The sequence below is a fragment of the Bubalus kerabau genome, chromosome 23 (assembly GCF_029407905.1).
Source record: "Bubalus kerabau isolate K-KA32 ecotype Philippines breed swamp buffalo chromosome 23, PCC_UOA_SB_1v2, whole genome shotgun sequence".
Taxonomy (NCBI): Eukaryota; Metazoa; Chordata; class Mammalia; order Artiodactyla; family Bovidae; genus Bubalus; species Bubalus kerabau.
This window is the reverse complement of record NC_073646.1, coordinates 31,201,601-31,223,568: the sequence shown is the minus strand read 5'-3', so window position 1 is coordinate 31,223,568 and position 21,968 is coordinate 31,201,601. Positions and strand designations below refer to the sequence as shown.

The following is a 21,968-nucleotide window of genomic DNA, read 5'->3' as shown; positions in this document are numbered from 1 at the left end:
GTGTATTACATTTCTGTTCACAATAATTTCCTGATGAGTGTTTGCTTAAATGAGGGAATCATAGATGTCAAAGACTATTATTGGTTATGAATATATAAAAAGTTTATCTTTCATTTTATAATTTGGTATCAAATTTCAGACTTGGTACTTTTGTTTAATTTTCACACGTCTTAGTGGCATGAAGTCTTTCAGTATTTATTGTTCTTTCTTACTGAGTTTCCATGGCTCAAGAGTTTTTTGTTTTAAAATAAGGTAGAAAAAGAAACTTAAAATAGTCATCTTCCTGAACTTGTAAAGCTGAGCCTTTGAGAACATGAGGCATTTGTGAGCTTCTAAAGAGGAGATGCTGTGTTTTCTTTACTTCTGCCTCCGTCCTACCTACCTCTCCACAATGCTATAATTTTATAATTAATTCTGTCAATATAGGTAATATTAGGCTTCCATTTTTTAAAAAAATTCTTAATGGATGATGACATTCAGATACCAACATACATTGTAAACTATCTGCCATACCAGTTCCCAAAAGGAGAGATTGACAGACACTTCTAATATTTATTTATGAAGCTCCAGTGTTTGAACGACACCCTGGAAACCAAAGCCATTGATTAAGTTTATAGACCCCACAATAAGTCAGTTATGCTAAACTGCACTGAATTCTATAACTTGTTTTGGTGTTTTAGTCACTAAAGAACACCATTACCTTCAAATGTATATAATTACAACCGCCTGTATTCTTGAGTTAATTTAATACATCCTTTCCCTGTCCTTTCTGTCTTCTTAGACTTGATTTCTTTCTGTCCCCTCGCTGATGTCCTCCCCACCATTCATTCATCCACCACTGTGTGGTGCAGTCTCAGTAATAAAACCGCCAGATTGTGTTAGGTGTTTGTTACTTCAGAGAGAGCTGAACCGGGGTCCTTGGTTAAGAACACGGATGATGTTGGTCAGTCCAGTCATTCTTGGCTCATCCTTTTTATGTCCACAGCCTGACTTTCACTCCCCGGGAGGCTCTAGGAGAGAGTTGGGGGGGCGGGGCTGTGAATGAAGGAGTTGGCTGTGTGTCTGCCCACACACTCATGGTGACTCGACCCAGTTCTCAAGAAGATGTTTCTTTTAGCCATCATTTCCATCCTGTGCTAATATATCCTTTCTCTTCACAAACTGTCTATGAGCCCAGACCTTGATGAACAATTTTCTGTGAACTCCCCTGTGCCTGTGGGTTTATCAGTGAAGCTGCTTTCATGTAGGGGTAGATTCTTTGGGGACAAAATGCTTCTTTCCTTGAGTTCAAGGAAACCTGTGTAACACTCACTCCACGTGGTAAAGGTGAAGGTGAAATCACTCAGTCGTGTCCTACTCTTTGCGACCCCGTGGACCGTAGCCCACCAGGCTTCTCCGTCCATGGGATTCTCCAGGCAAGAATACTGGAGTGGGTTAACATTTCCTTCTCCAGGGGATCTTACCGACCCAGGGATCGAACCCAGGTCTCCCGCATTGGAGGCAGACACTTTAACCTCTTAGCCACCAGGGAAGAAATCATGGTAAAGGACCGTGCAATGCTTAGTCACGCTGCCAAGTGCCCTGCTGTGCAGGAGCAGGCAGGCTAAGAGCCGTCCATCCACAGGCCTCCGCTCTCGCTCCCCCTCTGCACACACTGTGCATTAGTAGAGGGTGACAGAGTTAGTACTGTCTTCCCCTCCATCGTATCAGGCTGGTGACTCTCCTGTCCTCGTGAGGCTTCTAACCTTCCTGTGATGCCTTTTCCTCCTCTGCCCTCCTCCCACCACCAGAGGCCCCAGGGATCTGTCATGGGCTCACCGTAATTGCTTGTTCAAGGACAGATGCAGTTCCTGCAAGGCAGATTGGAGATCCCTGAGTGAGTCCCACCGCAGAAGGGAGCTAAGGTTGATTTAGCAACTGGCAGATGCTGCAGTGGTACACACAGACACACACAGACACGCACACACGCAGACACACACACACGGTCCTGTTGCATCTCCCAGGGCATCCCATAATCACTGCTCTGACTTCAGTGGTTTTCCTTCGGCCACTCTGCTCTTGTTTGATTTGCTTGCACAATAACTCAGAGGAAAGACACAGACTCTATCCATTCTAAGCCCCTTGTGGTATACAGTAGTTTTAAGTGGAACACACCCCAGAGAAGGCTGTATAATTCAGAGATTTATAAAGGTCGCCTTATGGCCCCCATTTCCTCTCTAAGAAACGAGCCTTTCCATCTGCATTGCACATGGGTCCTTATTGCCAGAAGGACTTAATTGATATCCTATCCTGGACCCTTCTTTTCTTCCCTCTTCTCAAAGGAAAAAATACAAACTGTCTTTTTCGTCCTCATCTCTTCTTTTTGACATACATACTGCCATTTGCTTTTTCTCTGGGGATGTGTGACACAGGAAGGGGAGGCGTCGAGGGCTTCTTCCTGCTCTAACCACACTCTGTGACTGGGCCCCGTCTCTCATCTCTCGCTGCTCTAGAGGAGACGTTTCCCAGCCCAGCATGGCACCCTCCTTAGAGCTCAGGGCACGACATTTTGGTTCCTCCCTGCAGTTCCATGCCCATCACTACCACCGCAGACATCTGCTACCGCTTTCCTGCCTAAAGCAAGGGAATCCCAGCAAGTCACGCTGTGAGCAGCAGCAGGGGTTCCTGTTCTCACTCGGCATTATCCCACTGTGTCTCCTTTCCTAGACTGTTATCATAAAACCCTGGAACTTTATAGCAGGATGGAAGCTTGAAGTGTTAGTCACCCCAATTAACAAGTGAAGAAACTGAGGCCTAGGAGCCATGGCTAATAGTGCTTCCTTGGCTGCCAGTTCCGATTTCACCAGCTCCGAACTATACCTCAGCACACCTCGGTGGGTAGTCTTTTAAGGGGATTGTCCCACAGCAGGCAGAGTTGCCCTGGGTTTTTCACTGGTGGCCAGGGCAGTATTGGCGGCCTGTAGAAATCACCCATGAACTTTTATTTGGGGTGTGGTGCCATGTCTGAAGTTGCAAAAGTCTGAAGATGCTCGGTTCTGAGTTGAGTTCTTTTGAACATCCCCTCCAGACTTCTGACAGAGCACAGAGGAAAGAAAGCTGCTGTGGTGAGAGCAAGGCTGATTCCTTTAAGAAAGTTAATACGGAAAGGCTGTCTTTTAATAGAAATTTTGGGTTTGCTGATTGAAAGCAGCAACGTAGTTGCATTCTAGAGATTTTAGAAAATGTCAAAGAAAAACTTGCACTTATAATAAAACTAAGAGGTGATCTCTCTTACCATTTTAGGATATAAGCACTTTAGTCTTCCTTCTCTCTGCATCTCACATAAACTTTCAAGGTCATTAAAATTTTTCCATAGCTTGATTTTTAATGACTGCACAGTATCCTGTTATATTGATAATGTCATTATTTGTCTAACTTGTTTTTAAGTATTTGAGTTATTTATTATTATGAAAAATGTTGTAGTGATTATGTTTTTGAATACATATCTCCTTGTGAAATTGTTCAGTAAAGGACGAGGCACTCTTTTCAAAAGGTGCTCCTGGTTGTCACTTTTCACTTCAGTGTCCCAGTTTATGTTGCCATCAGTGACAAAGGAAGGTGCCCACTGAAGAGTCAGTGCTTTCCCTGTGTTTAAAAGATGTCTCACCATATAACAATCAGTCCTTATGTATGACTTATAACAATGTTCATCTACATCTTTGCATTCATAAAAATAATGAATTTGGATTCTCTCCAATTTTCATCTTAGTAAAAAGGCACAGGTTCCATAAGAAAGTCTGCTTGGAATTGTATTGAGTAGAGAAATATTCTTTAATTTCTTCAGTTTGTTACACACAAACATTAAAAATTGGTTAAAATTTTTAATAATGCAGAGATTTTGGTAGTATAATTTAATAATCAAGCCACCTATGCTGATCTTCTTAGAGATGACCCTCTGCAAGAAAGACAGACTTTAACTTATACTGTGCAAACATAGAGCAAGCTTCTAGTTTTCTACCTTTTCATACTGCTAAAACCTCAGAAAATATGTGTAAGTCCATTGGACATATATTGTCAGATTTGGGGATATTTGTAATAAAAGAGTCACAGTGTAAGTGTAAAACCAGTAAGCAGAAGAGCACTGACTACATAATGAAGGATTCAGGACGGAGAAAATAATTCTATCAGACAACCTAGGCCCAAAGAAACAAATGAGCACGAAACTTAGGCTAAGTTTCTTACAGCTTGTACAAAACATGGGAATTCATGTTTATTTTTTCCCTTTATAGCTTGCGTTGTATCATGTACTGAAAGGAGATACTAAAGTTTATCAGAACCAAGAAATGTTTCTTTGTCACTAAACATTGAGAAGAAGTTGTAAGGAGACTTAAAACAACAGACAACAGATAGTATAATTCACAGGACTTGCAGAGAGAAAGAGAGCTAGGGAAGGAAGGAAGAAAGGAAGGAAGGAGGCAGAGAGAGAGATGGGTGATCCTTGTTCACCATTTTGTCTGTCAATGTGAGCTCAAGGCATAAAGTTAGACACTAGGTTGTGGGTATTTGAAGACATTGCTCAGAGTAGCTGGACCTACCAGGTGTGTATGTCTGTGGAGGTTTGATTAGATATGAGATAGAGCCGGGAAAAATCTACCGCATGATCCTGAGACTGGTGATGCTCAAACTTACGTCCATCAGGGACTTCCTTGGTGGTCCAGTGGCTGACTCTGTGCTCCCAGTAAAAGGGGTCCAGGTTCAATCCCTGGTCAGGGAACTAGATCCCAGGCTCTGCTAGTAAGAGTTTGCTTGCCACCACTAAAGATCTCGCATGCCTCAACTAAGACCCAGCACAGCCAAATAAATAAGTAAAAAATATATATGTGTATATATATATATAAACACTTACCTCTATCAAAACATGTATCTCCATCAAAACACACTTTTCCTATGAGCTAAGACTGAGCTATTTCACCATCAAATGACTGCTGCCATTTTTCCACTGAAAGATTGGGGAAAAAAAGAACAAGTAAATGAGTAAAATTATTTTAGATGTGTGTTTTTCTAATACGTATTTATGGTAAGCCATGACTTCTTACATAATCAGGTAACAAATACCAAACGAAACAGCTGTTAACTCTGGATTAAAAAAAAAAAGAAGCAGCACTTGTTTTGAGGAAGACACTATCTTTCATTTGCTTTTTAAAATATGTAATGTAATCATGTATTTTCTGAGTAAAATTGTTCCAATTTAAATAACAAACGTATTAGGCTTTAATGAATATTCCATAACCATTAACACAGAGGAGCGCATGATTTCTGGGTGCTGTGCCACATGAATCAGTCCGAAAGCCTTGCTGAGCATCACTGCTGGGTCTGGTTGTACAAATATCCCTGATGGTGACTAGAAAGCTCTCCGTCGACTCCTGACCTTATAAGCAGGATCAACAAATCTGCCACATTACTTATAAAAAAGAAAGACCTCAAATGCATTCTTGTCCTCACGAAGGGCTTACACCAATGCTTGCAGGTAGTTATTAAAAAGTATAAGCTTGTGTGTCCACTAGACCCTTTCTTATGTGCCAGACATATGCTCTGAGGTTTTCATCCAGTATTTGTAAACCTCACCACAGTCTTGCAAGATAGAGGGCATATCCTCCATCCTTCCTCAGTGGGGAAACTGAGGCATAGAGAGGTTAAGTGACTTGACCAAGACCACAGGGTTAAGAATAACAGCAGAGCAGCTTAAGTCTCTTCTCTTCACCTGCCTTAATTCCTCTCTGAGTACTGCCTTTCCAAAAGCAATTTTGGGTCTGCACAAGTCCTTGAACAGTAACTTCATTGAAGTACCATAACATAAAGGATATAACCTTGGCCTTGACATATTCTTAAGGAGTTAACAACTTAAAAACAGCAACAACAACTGTGTTTACCTTTGAACATAACCACATTCTAAAGAGTCAATGAGTTACTCACAATAAGTCCCCTGGACAAGTAAGTAAAGAAACCTAAATTAAGTAGTTTAGTCTTCTCTGTCTGCATGCTGCTAAAAATAATGTTTTGCTTTGACATAGAATTTTTGAGAGTTTTAAATGAGATATTATATCTAAAGCCTTTAGATTAGCAACATAAATGCTTTATGTTTTGATGTCCATAACCCATGGGCTGAAAGTCACGTCTGTCAATCGAGGGAGTAATAATTACAACAGATGAGAGGTTTTTACTTTCGGAATCTCCTACTTTTAATCTTTGAGAAACTATGTTTCACTATCTTTGTTGATTTGTGTCCCCAGTATAGTTATTTCAAAAATAATTTTTTGAAAAGGACCTAAAATACATTTATTTGGGTAAAATTCAGTGAATATTTATCGACAGTGATTGAAACTTAGATCAGATTTATCTCAGATTGATTTTTGCCAAGCTTTAGTTAACTTTAAGACTTCAAATAAGAATTGTGTCTGACTAGACCCCCTGTGCATCAGATAGGGAGCAACACTTGGGCTTCCATTCTGAAGAAAAAGGAAAGAGATGAGGGAATTGTTATGTAAAGCCCATGAGTTTTAAAAAAACGTTTCCTAGGGCATACCCCATTTTGTCCATCTTAGTTCTCTGGCATTAGCATTTCTGCGGATGTACTAGGAGTGTGGTGTCTTCCCAGGTGGCTCAGTGATAAAGAACCCACCTGCCAATGCAGAAGATGCAGGAAATGCCATTCAGTACCTGGGATGGGAAGATCCCCTGGAGAAGGTAATGACAACCCACTCCAGTATTCTTGCCTGGAGAATTCCATGGACAGAGGAGCCTGGAGGGCTATAGTCCATGGGGTTGCAGAGAGTAGGAGATGACTGAGCAACTGAGCATACACACACACACACTAGGAGTATAGAGAGAATATATCCAGCCTCAGGGGTAAAGTTTAGAGTATTTTAAGAGCAAACTTACCACTTTGACTCCTGCGTTATCCATGTCTCAGATGGAGACAAGCTGAGAAAGACTTATTTTTAAATACTGTAATAACACTAGTTGATTAAAAGTACGATTAAAATTCTTCTTAGAATTAGCCCATGGATTTCCCTTGAAGTATTGAGCTGTGATTATCAATAAATTTTGCCAAATATTGTCACTACAGCTCTTATGTAGTGAAGAGAAGAATTTGGTCCAAAATGAGGCAAGCCATTTAGCAGTGCTTTACATAGATCAAGAGCTCCATAAATGTGATCTATTCTTTAGAACGGTAGTTCTCAGATAGCGTGTTGAGGCACAAGTATACACTTCCTCAGACATTCCCTGAAGTATCTGACTTTATATTTTTTAAAAAATAATGTTCTGTATAGCTAAACATATAGGTGAAACACACCCTGATGTTTCAGTTGGCTAAAATAAGAGGTGAGAAGCAAAGTGTATTGTCAAGTCCTTGCTTGCCAAGTGGGGAGAATGCCTCTTGGGTCTGTAGGAGGAGGGCCCTGAACACTGATCAGAAAGCCGTATGTTCAAAGAAACACTCCAGGTGGGCAGTGTGTTAATTAGCACTGCTTCTTATAGACCCTCTGAAGACACATGGCTTTGTTACTGTAACTTCTTGAGAACTTTTGCAGCACAAGGATCCAAAAGTGTTTCTGAACCATCATTTAAGAACTAGTGGGATAAATTCCTGTCTGTGGGGAAAAGTGGTTTATTTCATATCTTATACCTCTATACTGTATTAGTAAACATACAGGCTCAGAAAAACCCTTTGTTAGACCTTTAGACTAGAGTCTAAATGTGTTGGTGACACTTTCTGAGGACCAGGTTTTGTTTTGTTTTAAATTTATTTGGCTGCACTGAGTCTTAGTTCTGGGCGTGGGATCTTAGATCTCTGTTGTGGCATGTGGGATCTTTAGTTTTGGGATCTAGTTACCTGACCAGAGATTGAACCTGGGTCCCCTGCATAGGGAGCAAGGAATCTTAGCCTCTGGACCACGAGGGAAGTCCCTACAACCAGGTTTTGATAGTATGAAAATCAGAGTGTCTCCAAGAATGCCAGACTTCTCTTATACAGTTAGGTCATGAGCGGCTTCACTTTCACTTTTCACTTTCATGCATTGGAGAAGGAAATGGCAACCCACTGCAGTATTCTTGCCTGGAGAATTCCAGGGACGGGGGAGCCTGGTGGGCTGCCGTCTATGGGATAGCACAGAGTCGGACACGACTAAAGCGACTTAGCAGCAGCAGCAGCATGAAGGCATAGGGGAAAAAAAAGCAGGGCATTTGAGACAAGATTCTATACCTTACATTTTGGCCCAAATCCTATAAATTTACTCACAGAGAAAACATGCCTTTTTATTTCCATTTGCTATGACTTGTGTCTTTAATATCATCTTGTTTGAAACAACACACATCACATATCTGATTATTGTTCAGATACTCTGCACTGAAGACTCAAATCACTTGAAGTGATGGCAAATACCATAATGAGCACAGTAGGAAATCATTATTCTATTGTATGGTAATTGGTTGGAATCCATGAATTATGTCTAGAATATTACTATTTCTACACAGTCTTAAAAATAAGGGACTATGAAGGTTTATAATTAGAGTAAAAACCTGTTAAAGTAGGTGCATCAATAGAGAAAGAAACCATTATTCTTTCAACCCAATCCTGTTTCATAAACAGCATATTGACTGTTTAGTAATTAAGAAACATGGCTTATCTTTACAGTATGTTGCCTCTGTTCCTTTTTGCCCATAGATCTGAGAAGGGAGAGGTAAAGTGATAGAGGAATTCGAGCTCTGAGGCAAATTAAGTTTACATTTGCATTTAAGGATTCTAGGAACTCAAAGAGTCAAAGCTAGGGTTTTTTCCAGTAGTCATGTGTGGATGTGAGAGCTGGACCATAAAAAAGGCTGAGCGCTGAATTGTCACTTTCGAATTGTGGTGCTGGAGAAGACTCTTGAGAGTCTCCTGGACTGCAAGGATATAAAACCAGTCAATCCTAAAGGAATATTCATTGGAAGGACTGATGCTAAAGCTGAAGCTCCAATACTTTGGCCACTTGATTCGAAGAGCCAACTCTTTGGAAAAGACCCTGATGCTGGGAAGGACTGAAGGCAGGAGAAGGGGATGACAGAGGATGAGATGGTTGGATAGCTTGTGGGATCTCATTCCCTGAACACAAATTGAATCCCGGCCCCCTGCACTGGGATCACAGAGTCTTAGCCACCGGACCACCAGAGAAGTCCCTTGATTTTTATTGAAAATGGAGGGTCACTGAGCCTCGATTTTCCCTTACCATTAAAAAAAATAAATAAATTCAAAACACAGTTGCTATAGCTCTCCCTCTCCAAATTCATGTTGTAAGCTGCATCAGATCAGATCAGATCAGTCGCTCAGTCGTGTCCGACTCTTTGCAACCCCATGAATCTCAGCACGCCAGGCCTCCCTGTCCATCACCAACTCCCGGAGTTCACTCAGACTCACATCCATTGAGTCAGTGATGCCATCCAGCCATCTCATCCTCTGTCGTCCCCTTCTCCTCCTGCCCCCAATCCCTCCCAGCATCAGAGTCTTTTCCAATGAGTCAGCTCTTTGCATGAGGTGGCCAAAGTACTGGAGTTTCAGCTTTAGCATCATTCCTTCCAAAGAAATCCCAGGGCTGATCTCCTTCAGAATGGACTGGTTGGATCTCCTTTCCAAGGGACTCTCAAGAGTCTTCTCCAACACCACAGGTCAAAAGCATCAATTCTTCGGCGCTCAGCCTTCTTCACAGTCCAACTCTCACATCCATACATGACCACAGGAAAAACCATAGCCTTGACTAGACGAACCTTTGTTGGCAAAGTAATGTCTCTGCTTTTGAGTATGCTATCTAGGTTGTTCATAACTTTCCTTCCAAGGAGTAAGCATCTTTTAATTTCATGGCTGCAGTCACCATCTGTAGTGATTTTGGAGCCCAGAAAAATAAAGTCTGACACTGTTTCCACTCTTTCCCCATCTATTTCCCATGAAGTGATGGGACCGGATGCCATGATCTTCGTTTTCTGAATGTTGAGCTTTAAGCCAACTTTTTCACTCTCCACTTTCACTTTCATCAAGAGGCTTTTGAGTTCCTCTTCACTTTCTGCCTGCCATAAGGGTGGTGTCATCTGCATATCTGAGGTTATTGATATTTCTCCAGGCAATCTTGATTCCAGCTTGTGTTTCTTCCAGTCCAGCGTTTCTCATGATGTACTCTTCATAGAAGTTAAATAAACAGGGTGACAATATACAGCCTTGACGTACTCCTTTTCCTATTTGGAACCAGTCTGTTGTTCCATGTCCAGTTCTAACTGTTGCTTCCTGACCTGCATACAAATTTCTCAAGAGGCAGATCAGGTGGTCTGGTATTCCCATCTCTTTCAGAATTTTCCACAGTTTATTGTGATCCACACAGTCAAAGGCTTTGGCATAGTCAATAAAGCAGAAATAGATGTTTTTCTGGAACTCTCCACTGGATCATAGAAAAAGCAAGAGAGTTCCAGAAAAACATCTATTTCTGCTTTATTGACTATGCCAAAGCCTTTGACTGTGTGGATCACACTGGTAGGAGGACCCTGAATTAGAACTCAAAGACTAGGTTCTGGACCAAAATGACTGACATCTTCTGAGCTTCTGTTTCCTCATCAAGTAGGTGCTTTGGACTAGATCGTCTCGGAGGTCCCTTTGTGCCTTTCCAACTGCCTCATCTGTACTGTCCACGTTTTCCAGTTTGTGTGCGTTTAAAAAGCAACCAGGTCAGATGCCAAAGTAAATCTTTGTCATGGTCAGTCAAACTGTTTCAGAATTTCTAAGTCTCAGGATGTTCTTTTTTCTTCCTTCTCTGTGGAAGGAAGCCTTCACTTCCAGGCTCCCTAGGAGTGAAAGAGACATGAAGTCCATCTTCTGTGTTTTGTCAGTTTAAGTAAAAAGAACTTTTACTTCCATTTTAATAATAGAATTCTTGCGTATTTAATATAGGCAGTGATTTCGCCTCCAGCTGAGTTTAGATTTGAAAAGATGAGAATATTAAAGCTTGTCAGACAGCCTACAAACCAATTAAGTATTTCTAAGCTGACAGAATGTAAGATAGAGTTCTTTTTCTTTTCTCCACCAATACCCCACCCAAGTATAAAAAATAAATTAGATAGACCTGATACTCTCTTGAAAAGGTGGTACTGAAAGTAGGTAATAAGAAAGACGACTCCACAACGAGATGAATATGTAGGCCAGAAATTCAGACAAAAGCACTTCAAGGGTCTTTGAACACAGCTGTCCAGGATAACTTTTGTTAGGATAGGAGTGTGCTCCTCCATCCAGTCTGGTGGCCACAGTCATATATGTACCAGTCACAGTCAGACGTTTAAAATTTTCATTGTAATTATTTTTCATTTTAATAACCACCAGTGGCCAATGGCTTGGACAGCATAGGACAAGAAAACAATAGATTTTGACCCATTTTCATGTGTAAAAAAAAAAACAAAAAAAAAAAACAAAAACAGCCAAAGAGCACGAGATGTTGTGGATGGCTGATTTGGAACTAAGAGAATGTCTGAAGAGCTCTTTTGTGAAATACAATCAGATTTATATCTTGTTGTTCCAAAGGAAAAACATAAGACCACTTGAGAGTAATTGCAGGGCAACACATTTAGGCACAGCATAAAATACTTCTTTACAGTTAGTCATATGAAATTATAATCAGATGTCTTAGAATGTAAGGACATCCCCCCGCTCTGAGAGTACTCAAGGTCAGGTTTGGTGACAGTGTGACAGGGACCTACAGTTTCCTTGTCAATGAAATGAAGATGATAATACTTGTCCCACCCTCCTCCCCACAGGCCAGTAGGTGCACTAAGAATTAGATGAAATACTGTTTTTTCTAAGTGCTCTGAAACTACCAAGACATTTTATTAAGCATGACTAATACTAGGTTAAAGACAGCGATTAAAGGATTTTATGTACTTGGAGTCACCTTAAGGCTGCTTGTTCGGAAACAAGCAAGAAGATTCTCTTTAGGATCCTGCACCAAATCCGCACAGTTTTGACGGTAAATGTGCCTCCCCCATGATTATGGTAAATGGCATCTATCATTCAGTTGTTGATCTTAAATTCTTCAGTGATTATTTCACCCAGAAAGGATGCTGAATTTGGCACTGCTGCCTTTCCAAAGACCCAGAAAATTCCTGAAAATAAGCAAATGAATGAACTCACAGTACTTTTTTCATGGTAAATGCCCTCATCACAGAGACACCTGGTTCAGGCTTGTAGCCTCCACCAGCCTTGTACCCTGCTGGTTCCTCCTATTGGATGTAACAGATTCATGGAAAAAGGAGCCTTGTAGGTAATGTCACAGCAGTGGCCTGAAATTGCAAAGAATTTCTACCAGCCTTGTGAGCCAGGCCCTGGCCTGGAATGCATTGGCCCTGCTTTTCCTTCCACGGAGACATGGGAGCGGCAGGACCGGGATGTGGAGCTCAGCCGCCCAGCGGTGGGGATCAGCCTCCCATGAAGAACTCCCACGAAATTCATTAGCCGCATTTTAGCACCAGAGCTGGCACCTCTCGCATCACAGGAGTGATGGTTCAGAAAGATAACGATTTAAAAAAAAAAAAAGAAAGATAACGATGGCCCTCAGGTCGTTATTGATAGACCCTGCTTTCTTTTTTAAGCAGGAGGACATTTCCTTGTCCTTTTCTCTTGTTAAAATGATAAGTGCACGTCACTGTTATTAGGATGTAGCCCCCCCAGCCTTCAAGAACATGAGGGGTTTTCCTTCCTTTTCCGCTCTCATTTTCCAGGTCATCTCATTCCTACATCTTGAGCAGACAATTATGTACTAATAAAAGCTACGAATAAGGAAAGCTAGACAACTCCCTACTTACACCCTGCCATTAGGTCCTTCTCTTCTGTATCCTTCTCTGGAGAGTAATGATACCCACTTGGACACAAGCCAGGGGAATTAAACTTCAGCCCCGATTCACAGACGGCTGCCTTCGTTCATGGCGTGTGTGAGCACGTAAACATTCCTGCGTGTACTTTGCTGTCAGCCAAGGTTGATGCGCACATAGGTTAAATTGGTGGAGAAAATCAACTCTTTCTCCGACTGCATCTGATACAAATTTCTAAGTCTGGCTGGGCCTTGTGCTGAGTATTCGCTCATCTTAACCGTCTCTACAGTGGTTACCCCAGACTTCATCCTCTCATCTCGAATCCTCCACTCCGGACTTTCCTACCACACCTCATTGTCTATAGATAGCCCTGCAAGAATATCTAGGATGTCCAATAAGATCATGCTTGACTTCCACCTCCTCCATTTAACATTTTGTGTCAGAATCATTATTCATGTTTACATCACTCCCTCTGCTGTCAGTGCAAAACGTGCTCTTCCTTTTCCCAAGGTCAAAACCATGTTCTTCAGCCAACCCTTACTGTCTCTGCCATGGCTTTGTCACATCAATCATTTCTTTCCCTTTGTCTTATACCCACTACCTCCTTCACCACTTCCTTCCCTCTCAGCATATGAACTTGAGCAAGTCATCTCCATCTTAAAAAAAAAAAAAAATTAATTGTTCCATTTTGAGTCTCTCCCCTTCGAAGTCAAGACATTTTATACTCACCGCCCTCCATTCTTCTTAACCTCTGAGTGAGTATATTACATCCTCTTGTGCTAATTACATAATTTCTTAACATCCACCAATGACTTGCTAATCACAAAGCCCAGCTGAGGATGGCGGGATTCTGCCCAGCTGATTCCATGTTCCCCCCTTGGAGCTCTCATCCCATGGTTTTCCTGATCCTGCCCAATCCTCAGTCTCATCCTCTTGACTGTCTTTGTCAGGTTCTCCCCTCTTTCTCCTCAAATATCTAAGAATCCGTGTATTAATAGAAAATGTTACCTAATAGCATGGCTGTAACACTCACCTGTATAGATCTGAATCAAACCCTGCGTCCACCTCTTACTGCACTGTGGAAACCTGAGTAACGCTTCTCAGTACATTTCCTCATACTTTTTCAGAGGGTTGTGAGGATAAAAGTAGCAGACACACACCAAGTACTTAGCACAGTTGCTAGCTAACTGCCTCTCACTTTGCCTTTTTTTTCCTCCCACCACCCAGGCCCTCACCTTCCGCCTTTATCTCTTCTGCTCCCGGTCTCCCCTCTAGAGCTCCAGACCCACATCATCAACCACCTGCTGGACGCCTTCCTCAGATAGAAAGCATCATTTCTTGCACCCAAAGTTAAGTTTCTCATCCCCTGACTTGGCTTGAGAGCCTCCCAGGTCTGAATAACACTAGTTCACTCTACCACCTCTTCTCTCTCACTCTCATATCCAGCCATTCAATAAGCCATGCACATTCTAGCCCCCTGATTCTTGGGTCTGGAACTTCCTTTTGATTCTAAAAGCCACAGTCACGGTTAAGACACCTTTCACCTCCAGCTTAGATTATTGTACTTGCCTCCGAAGGAGTCCCCACTCTCATTCCACTGTAAACAATCTTCCTAAAACGGTGCCCATGCAGTCCCCTCATTCCAGCTCAGATTGTACACTGTGTACTTCCTGTTACCGTTTACTTTGAACTGAAGTTGAGCCAACCTGTGGGTGAAGGAAGAGCAGGAGAAATGGTCGATGCCCTGTACAGAGTTAGAACTCATTAAATGCTGCATGTACTGTGAAATAAAGAAAGTCAGTCATGCAGTGAAATGTAAGGCCAGAAGAACTGTTTTGATGATCAATAGTTGATTAAATAAAACTTAGCTCTCAAAGGATGTATCCTCAGAATTAGTCATGGAATAAAATCTATAACTTGGTCATTCTTCACTTGAGGCCTATTGGAAGAGGGGGTGGCTTGGCTGATTAAGAGAGGATCTCAGCCGAGCATCAGCAGGCTGTCGGCTGCTCCCACCTGCCGGAGCGAGCTCACCCTCTGCACACTTCTCCTTCCAGCCCAGGCTGAAGGGGCCAGTCTCCATTCCTGATACGGACTTTTTGATTTTGAGACCAACGTGTGGCGCTTGAAAGGCATTCCTTGCCAAATGTAGTGCAGGACTGAAATTGGGTCCCTGGAAAAGCCATGTACTGCAGGTCTTCTGGGGACACGAGAGAGTGCACAGCCGGTACCTGGGTTTGTCTCCCTCCACCCCCACTATGCCTTAGACACTGGCTCCCACCCCTGACCCGCAACACTCTGGGCAAGAAAACAGTGATGTTTCTGCACCTGGCAGCATGTGCTGTGTGGGAAGTGGCCAGCGGAAGGGGGTTTGATGTGTGAGTGAAAGATCCCCCAGGTAACACCGCTGGGGAGTGCTTGATCTGAAACTGAGAACTCACCAGGTCATGCTTGAAATGGTTGCTGCTGGGCATGGCTTTCATCCTTGTTTATCTTCCTTTTTAAGAAAACCCTTCGTGAAGTTTTGTGGCGGGGCGGGGGGCGTTTGTTGTTGGGTTGTTTTTTTTGTTTGTTTGTTTTTTGGTACAAATGGATATTTTTTTCCTGAGAACGAGAGAGAAAATGTGTGTGTGTTTCTGGAAGAGCATTTGTATATTCCTTTGTATCGTCTCTTGTCACTGCAGGGCAAGGTCGTAACCTTTTGACGCAGATTGTGAATCTTAATGAATTCATCACTTGCCATGGGAAAGAGATGCCTGTTCAAAGAGTGGGAAACATTTTCTTTTGCTAGCAATATCAAGATGAACCTTGTATAGAAACTAATAACTAATCTTTTTATTACCTACTATGTGTTAGCTACCATTTTAAACACTTCGTGTATTAACTTAATCTTCATAGAATCCATTATTGTTGGTTTTTCCGGTGACGTTTGAGGAAGAAAAACAGAAGGACATCAAGTCCTTTGCCTGAGGTTGTACATTTAGTGGGCTTCCCTGGTGGCTCAGAGGGTAAAGAATTTGCCCGCGATGCGGGAGACCTGGGTTTGATCCCTGGGTTGGGAAGATCCCCTGGAGGAGGGCATGGCAGCCCACTGCAGTATTTTTGCCTGGAGAATCCCATACACAGAGGAGCCTGGTGGACTGCAGTCCATGGGGGCGCAGAGAGAGTAAACGAGAGACCCAGGCCTCAGGCTCGGGTTCCAGCGCCAGCAGTGTTCATCCTGCTGCTTTTCAGCAGTTGAAAATGATTACTGGGCACAAGCGCGGAGCCCTGGGTTAACTAGATGTTCCCAGACTGGCACTAGGACATGGCCCCTGCCTTCAGGGTCCCGCTGTCTGGTGGTCAGAGGAAGGGGCTGAGACTGTCTTGTTTATTCATGTGTCTCCATTGCTGGCTGCAGTGTCAGGCATGTACATGGGAGGCAGTCAGTAAGATTTTGTTGAATTTTGAATCTGTATAGGCTCCAGAAGGTTAATTTAGCTTATGGATGATGAAGATTGAATCATGATCAGCTAACCATAAAGGGGAATTTGAGACTTCTAAAACGTAGTGGTCACAACATGCCACCTTTAGGAACACCAGCGGGAAGACAGTTTGGCACCAGTGGATCGCTGTTCTTACCCACTGCGGTATTTTTAAAATTCTTAGCAGGGTTATGTGTGGTAAGAATAGCTGTTAGGTGTGTCGTGGGGCTTCCCAGGTGACACTGAGTGGTAAAGGATCTGCCTGCCAGTGCAGGAGACATGGGTTCAGTCTCTGAGTTGGGAAGATGCCCTGGAGGAGGAGATGGCATTCCCATGAATGTTCTTGGGAGAGAATCCCATGGACAGAGGAGCCTAGCGGGCTACAGTCCATGGGGTCACAAAGAGCCGGACACAACTTGAGTGAGCGCGCACACACATGTGTGTCACATGAAGATTTTCATGCTGTAGAACCAGCAGATGCACTTGTTGACATGACGCAGTGTCATGAAAGAGAGGGTGGCGCAGTGAGGGGGTCAGAAATGGAAAATTATGCACTCAAAGGTGAGACATGGGACAGAAATGTTGGGGCCTGGAGGACAATTAAGACAACGTAGTAAAGACTGATATGAGGAGCAGAGACATGAGCAGAGTGGAGACACAAGAGGAGGAGGAGAAGGCATGACACATTGCTCAGCAAAGCTTCACATCAATGACCTTAAACCCAGAGACTTAGGGCCCTGTGACTTACCAATTGTTACTTCAGGTTGACTGCCTTTTGATTGGGAAAGGTTTGGGGTCCACCTCCACCACTCCCATGTCATTAACCCTCAGAGTGTTTGGACCATGAGTTCTGGGGTGGATCAAGGGGGACGGACACTCATGGCTAAAGGGCTGCCTGCTGTCATGACGGAGGGCTTCGTGAGTGTCAGCAGGTAGGGTGGCTTTACCAGAAAGTGTTTAGAAAAGTGAGACCCAGCTCCCACTTCTCACTCGAACACTTTACTGCCATCTTCCTCTCAGCAAAACTGAGCATTAGGTGACCAGTGTTTGGTTTGAAGTTTGGTTCTCGTTTGCATGAAAATGCATCATGCCTGTGAGTGCCTCTTCAGTGCTGCTGGGACAGAACCTGGGTGTTTTATGTGCTTCCAGGAAGATGGAAGGTCCTTGCAAAAGTGGTTTCCAAGGAATAACCCAACACTTGAAAGATTTATAGAACAAGTGTCCACTTCCAGGTTCATTTAAGTTTTACAAAACATTTCTGCTTCTGCTTTGCCATGTCAGCAAGAGTCTGGGATTTAAATGAATAACACCTGGTGGGACATAGTAAAGCACACACACACAAAATATGGAGCATCGAGTTACTACTGAAGGGAATATTAAGGCCTAAGTGATCTTCTCACTGATGCCTCCTGAACAGAAAACTGCTTTAATCTTGAGGCTCTGTGTTTTTGAAATAAGCTGAAGGATTTGTGAGCTGGGGGATCCTGTGAGGGGTATCCACCAAAGATAATGATCACGTTTAGGATTTGCACTTTTGTTTTTATGAAAGGAGGCAGATGATGGCACAAAACAGAAATGTTAAAAGTACCTGACCCTCTTTCTTTCCTTAGGAGTTTCTCAATGCAGCTAACTTGGTGAGATTTTTAAAAATAAATACTTTTGAGTACATCATGAGATAGGATATGTTAGGGTGAGACAGAGAACAGTAATGGAAGTCAGGAAAACCTGTAGACATTAAAAAGAAGTATTTGCTAAGTCGCTCCTGTGTTTACTCTTGTGAGGATTTTAGTAAAAACAAAATATCGTCTCTACCAAGTTCAGAAGGTGTATTTTCTCTGTCTTCATTCATTCTTCTTGGTTTCCTCAGGACCCAGGGCACCTAACACCTTCAGAGCACATGTCCCGTGAATGAGTGGCTTTGGAAAGAGGCTCTAAAAAACACTACACACTCTTAATCAGTTACATTGTCATGCCTTTATCCTGTTTTTCCATCTAACTAATCCTTTGAAAATTGCCCTGAGGGAGCTTTTATTTTACTGAAGAATTTAGACAAAAGAATAAGTAAATGAATAAATAAAAGAAAATTATCTCTCATTCAATCCATAGATGAAATTATCCTAAATCTGCTCATTAAGACTTGTTGGGCTGTGCTTTCTATACCACTGTCCCTAAGTGCTTTAATCATTTATTAATTATTAAACCTCCCCTGTAGCTTAAGGAAAAAGGGAGGCTTGATACCAGTTTGGAATGCAGTAAGTTTTTATTTTTTTATTTTCCTTAACAGCTACATGAAGTCAGTTAGAAACTGTAGCCTGTTGGTACTTTGTTTTACTGAGCCTCAGTCTAAACTGTAAATTAAGCCCAGGAGGTCACTAGAGCATCGTCTTCAGGAAACTCCTAGTGTCAGAAAGGGGCATTGTGCATTCAGCCCAGTGTCATCCTGTTACATTTGTGTACCAAAGAGAAGCCTGTCGTTCATAAAACCTGGCTATAACTACACAAGCCTCCTTCACATCTGTGATGGAAGTATTCTGAGAGTGACGTTCACTTTCATTGAACTTATACAAAAGCCAGACTTACCAGCATGTATTAGATTTGTCTTTATTTTGCATCATGGCATTTAAGGGAATCCCTGGGGGCAGCTTAACTGGATCTGAGAGCCAGAGATTTTATTCATTTGGTAAACATTTGTTGAACTCCCACTGTGTGCTGTGCACCACCAGGGAATAAGACTAATACAGTCTCTGTTCTCCAGGAGTAGGTAATCTAGCATGTAAGTCTGATATGAAAAGCTAGCAGACTTACAAAGTGATAGGCTGGGTAGAGGTAGTGGCCTTAGGAGAAAGGGGGAAGAAGAAATAGTGGACCAAGGCTGGCAGCAGGCAGGCTCCAGATTCCCCTGGGAATGACAGTGTTAGAGTGGGGAGAAAGCATTTTGAAATCTCATTTAAGCATCCAGGAGGGGAAGGCGCCGGTAGGATGGGTAGAGGAAAAGGAGTCAGGGCAGTTGGGTCAGTGTCTGGCCTCCTTCCTAGAATGTGATGACAGGGACCCCAAGAATCAACAGTGGTACCAGCTGAGTGAAGACAGTCAGGAAACATCTTGCAAGAGCTGCCTTAATTTGGATCCTTGCTGGTGTATTTTAACAAATTCATTTACCATATAAATGACTAGATACCATGACAATACCGGCAGAAGCACTTAGACTGGTGCTTGCTATCTAGTCATTAAGGACTTACCTAGGGCTTCCGTGGTGGCTCAGACTGTAAAGAATCTGCCTGAAGTGCAGGAGACTCCGGTTCGATCCCTGTGGGTGGGGAAGATCCCCTGGAGAAGGGAATGGCAACCCACTCCAGTATTCTTGCCTGGAGAATTCCAGGCACAGAGGAGCCTGGCAGGCTACAGTCCATGGGGTCGCGAGGAGTCAGATACGACTCAGCCACTAACGCTTTTACTTTTTCAAAGGAGATACCCAGCTAGAACAAGGCAGGGAAGGTGCAGCAGCGATTCAAGTCCAGTATTGTGTAACGCCTTTGCTCTTAACCAGGAAGCAATCGTACCTCCTTTAATATAGAAAGTCCTTCCAAACATCCCAACACCAAGTTTCCACTTTTTTTCATATTGGAATAGTTTTGCATTAGGTCTCTTCTCCCCTCATTTTCTTTCTCCATGAATTTGGCAGAATTCCATAGGCTTCACTTAAACATCATTATAAGTGATTGCAGTGCTGTTTTAAATACTTGTGAAGAGAGTTAGGAAGCATATGAACTCTGATTTTTTGTGTGTCTATTTCATTATTTTTAAAGAATCCTGATTATAAGCCACCAAATTGATTTAGTAGTTTGGAGCACCTTTGAGTGTTCTCTTAGACACCAAATAAACAGTATTTCCAACCACAGTGACTAAATCAGGCACTTCCATGTTTGAAAAATTTATAGGATAGAAAGAAAATGTATGTGGCTAGATAAATATCCAGGCAGTTGGGACATGTCTGAAGTGAAACACTAGTTTCCTGAAACATATTCACTAAACATACTGCTGTGTCATACAAAAAAGATTACTCTCAAGATAATTTATTATGATATGTTTGCTCCCCAGGAATATTGCCCTTAGTTTAAGGGGCATCTCCATATTGAAGTCATTTGTTTCAGATTCTGTTTATGAAAATGAAATGTTCCCTTGAATCTTGGAAAACTTATTTGGTCAGTCCAATTAAGAAAAAAAAAAAGAATTTTGTATTTAGCATTCTAGTTCTGATATTAGAAGGGGCATTCAATAACTGTAGAAAATTCAGAGGTTACTTACAGACTGAATTGATTGTCTTGTTTTAACATTTTGACTTTCAAGAAGATTTATCAGCCAAACTTCTTTACTTGTATAAATTCCACTTGAGTTAGGGACTTTTTTTTTTTTTTAAAGGAAAAAAATTCTTTGTAGGGATAATTGTTATATGTATCATAGTGTATTTGTGCAGGTGAGACTTCCCAAATCTTGATAAAACTGAATTGAAGGGAATGTATTTTGAACAAGGCTGATCTTTACTGTGTAAATGAGCCTTCATAGTGTAGTATAATATCTCTGCAAAGCTGTGGAATTTTATCCTCTGCATTCTGAAGCTGCTAGATGCTAAAGTCTCAGCTTTATTCATGTGGAGCCAAGAGAAGGCAAACACTTACATGTCAGCCTTATATCCAGACAGAGATGGTCACAAAATGATGGCTTTTGCAATGTAACAAAATGCCCACCAGAAGTCAGGTGATTTGTTGTTGTTTTCATTTTGTGTTCTTCTCTACTGGTGAGTGTCCATTTAAAAGTGAGTGAGAATCCAGCAAGAGAAAAAGCTTCACACATTACGTTCTCCAGGGGATCTTCCCAACCCAGGGATCAAACCCCAGTCTCCTGCGTTGCAGGCGGATTCTTTACCATCTGAGCCACTAGGGAAGCCCACGCTTTTTAAAACTGAAGAAATATGGCCATTTTACTGAGAGAAAAGAGACGTCTAGCACAGGGGTCCAAGGTAATAGCTCCGCAGTCCCCGCCGGCTGGGTTGGAATCCCACCACTATCACAATGCAGCCAGCCACCCTGTAGATACAAATTCTTAGGCAGTGGAGAGTGAGTATCAAATGAGTCCATGCAAATAGACTGTCCTGTCCCCAGACAAGACACGGACTGTGGGCATCAGCCTGACTGTCACATCCAGGCAGCCTGGGGCTCAAAGGACGCAGCAAGCTCAGGCAGATGGCAGTGCTAGAAACAGCCTCATAGGGGCGCCTCCCGGCAGTCATGGTCGTGGGAGATGGTAGAGAGCCAGGTCATGCTGAAGCCTTATTCTACTTCTTCTTTGGCTATGCTGCAGCATGTGAAGTTCTAGTTCCTCAACCAAGAATCAAACCTGTGCCTTGTACAGTGGAAGATCATAGTCTTAACCACTGGACTGCCAGGGAATTCCAGCCTTGTTCTACTTCTGTCCAGGACTCAAAGGATAGCATAAAGCCCTAATTTTCTTCATCTTTTTGGTGTAAGAACCTTACATGTATTGCTTTCCTTTGACTTGACTCTAAGCTCAGGTTTAAATGGGCGCCTCCCAGCAACATCACCCTGTCCTTTCCTGGCTCACACCAGTGAGAACCATCCTAGAGCTGGAGTG

The 21,968-nt window shown here is 42.5% G+C and overlaps 1 protein-coding gene and 1 long non-coding RNA gene across 5 annotated transcripts in view; one reads left to right on the top strand and one right to left on the bottom strand.

Moving 5' to 3' along the window:
* The window catches only part of AUTS2 (activator of transcription and developmental regulator AUTS2), a 1,208,818-nt gene that overhangs the window by 705,943 nt on the left and 480,907 nt on the right, over positions 1 to 21,968 (top strand). The gene's annotated exons all lie outside the window — the stretch shown is intronic.
* LOC129638197 (uncharacterized) lies at positions 876 to 13,644 on the bottom strand. The gene is made up of 4 exons (XR_008707729.1): positions 13,585 to 13,644; positions 4,886 to 4,978; positions 1,819 to 1,850; positions 876 to 1,010 (listed from the first exon to the last, which is right to left on the bottom strand). It is a non-coding gene; the product is annotated as an uncharacterized LOC129638197 (long non-coding RNA).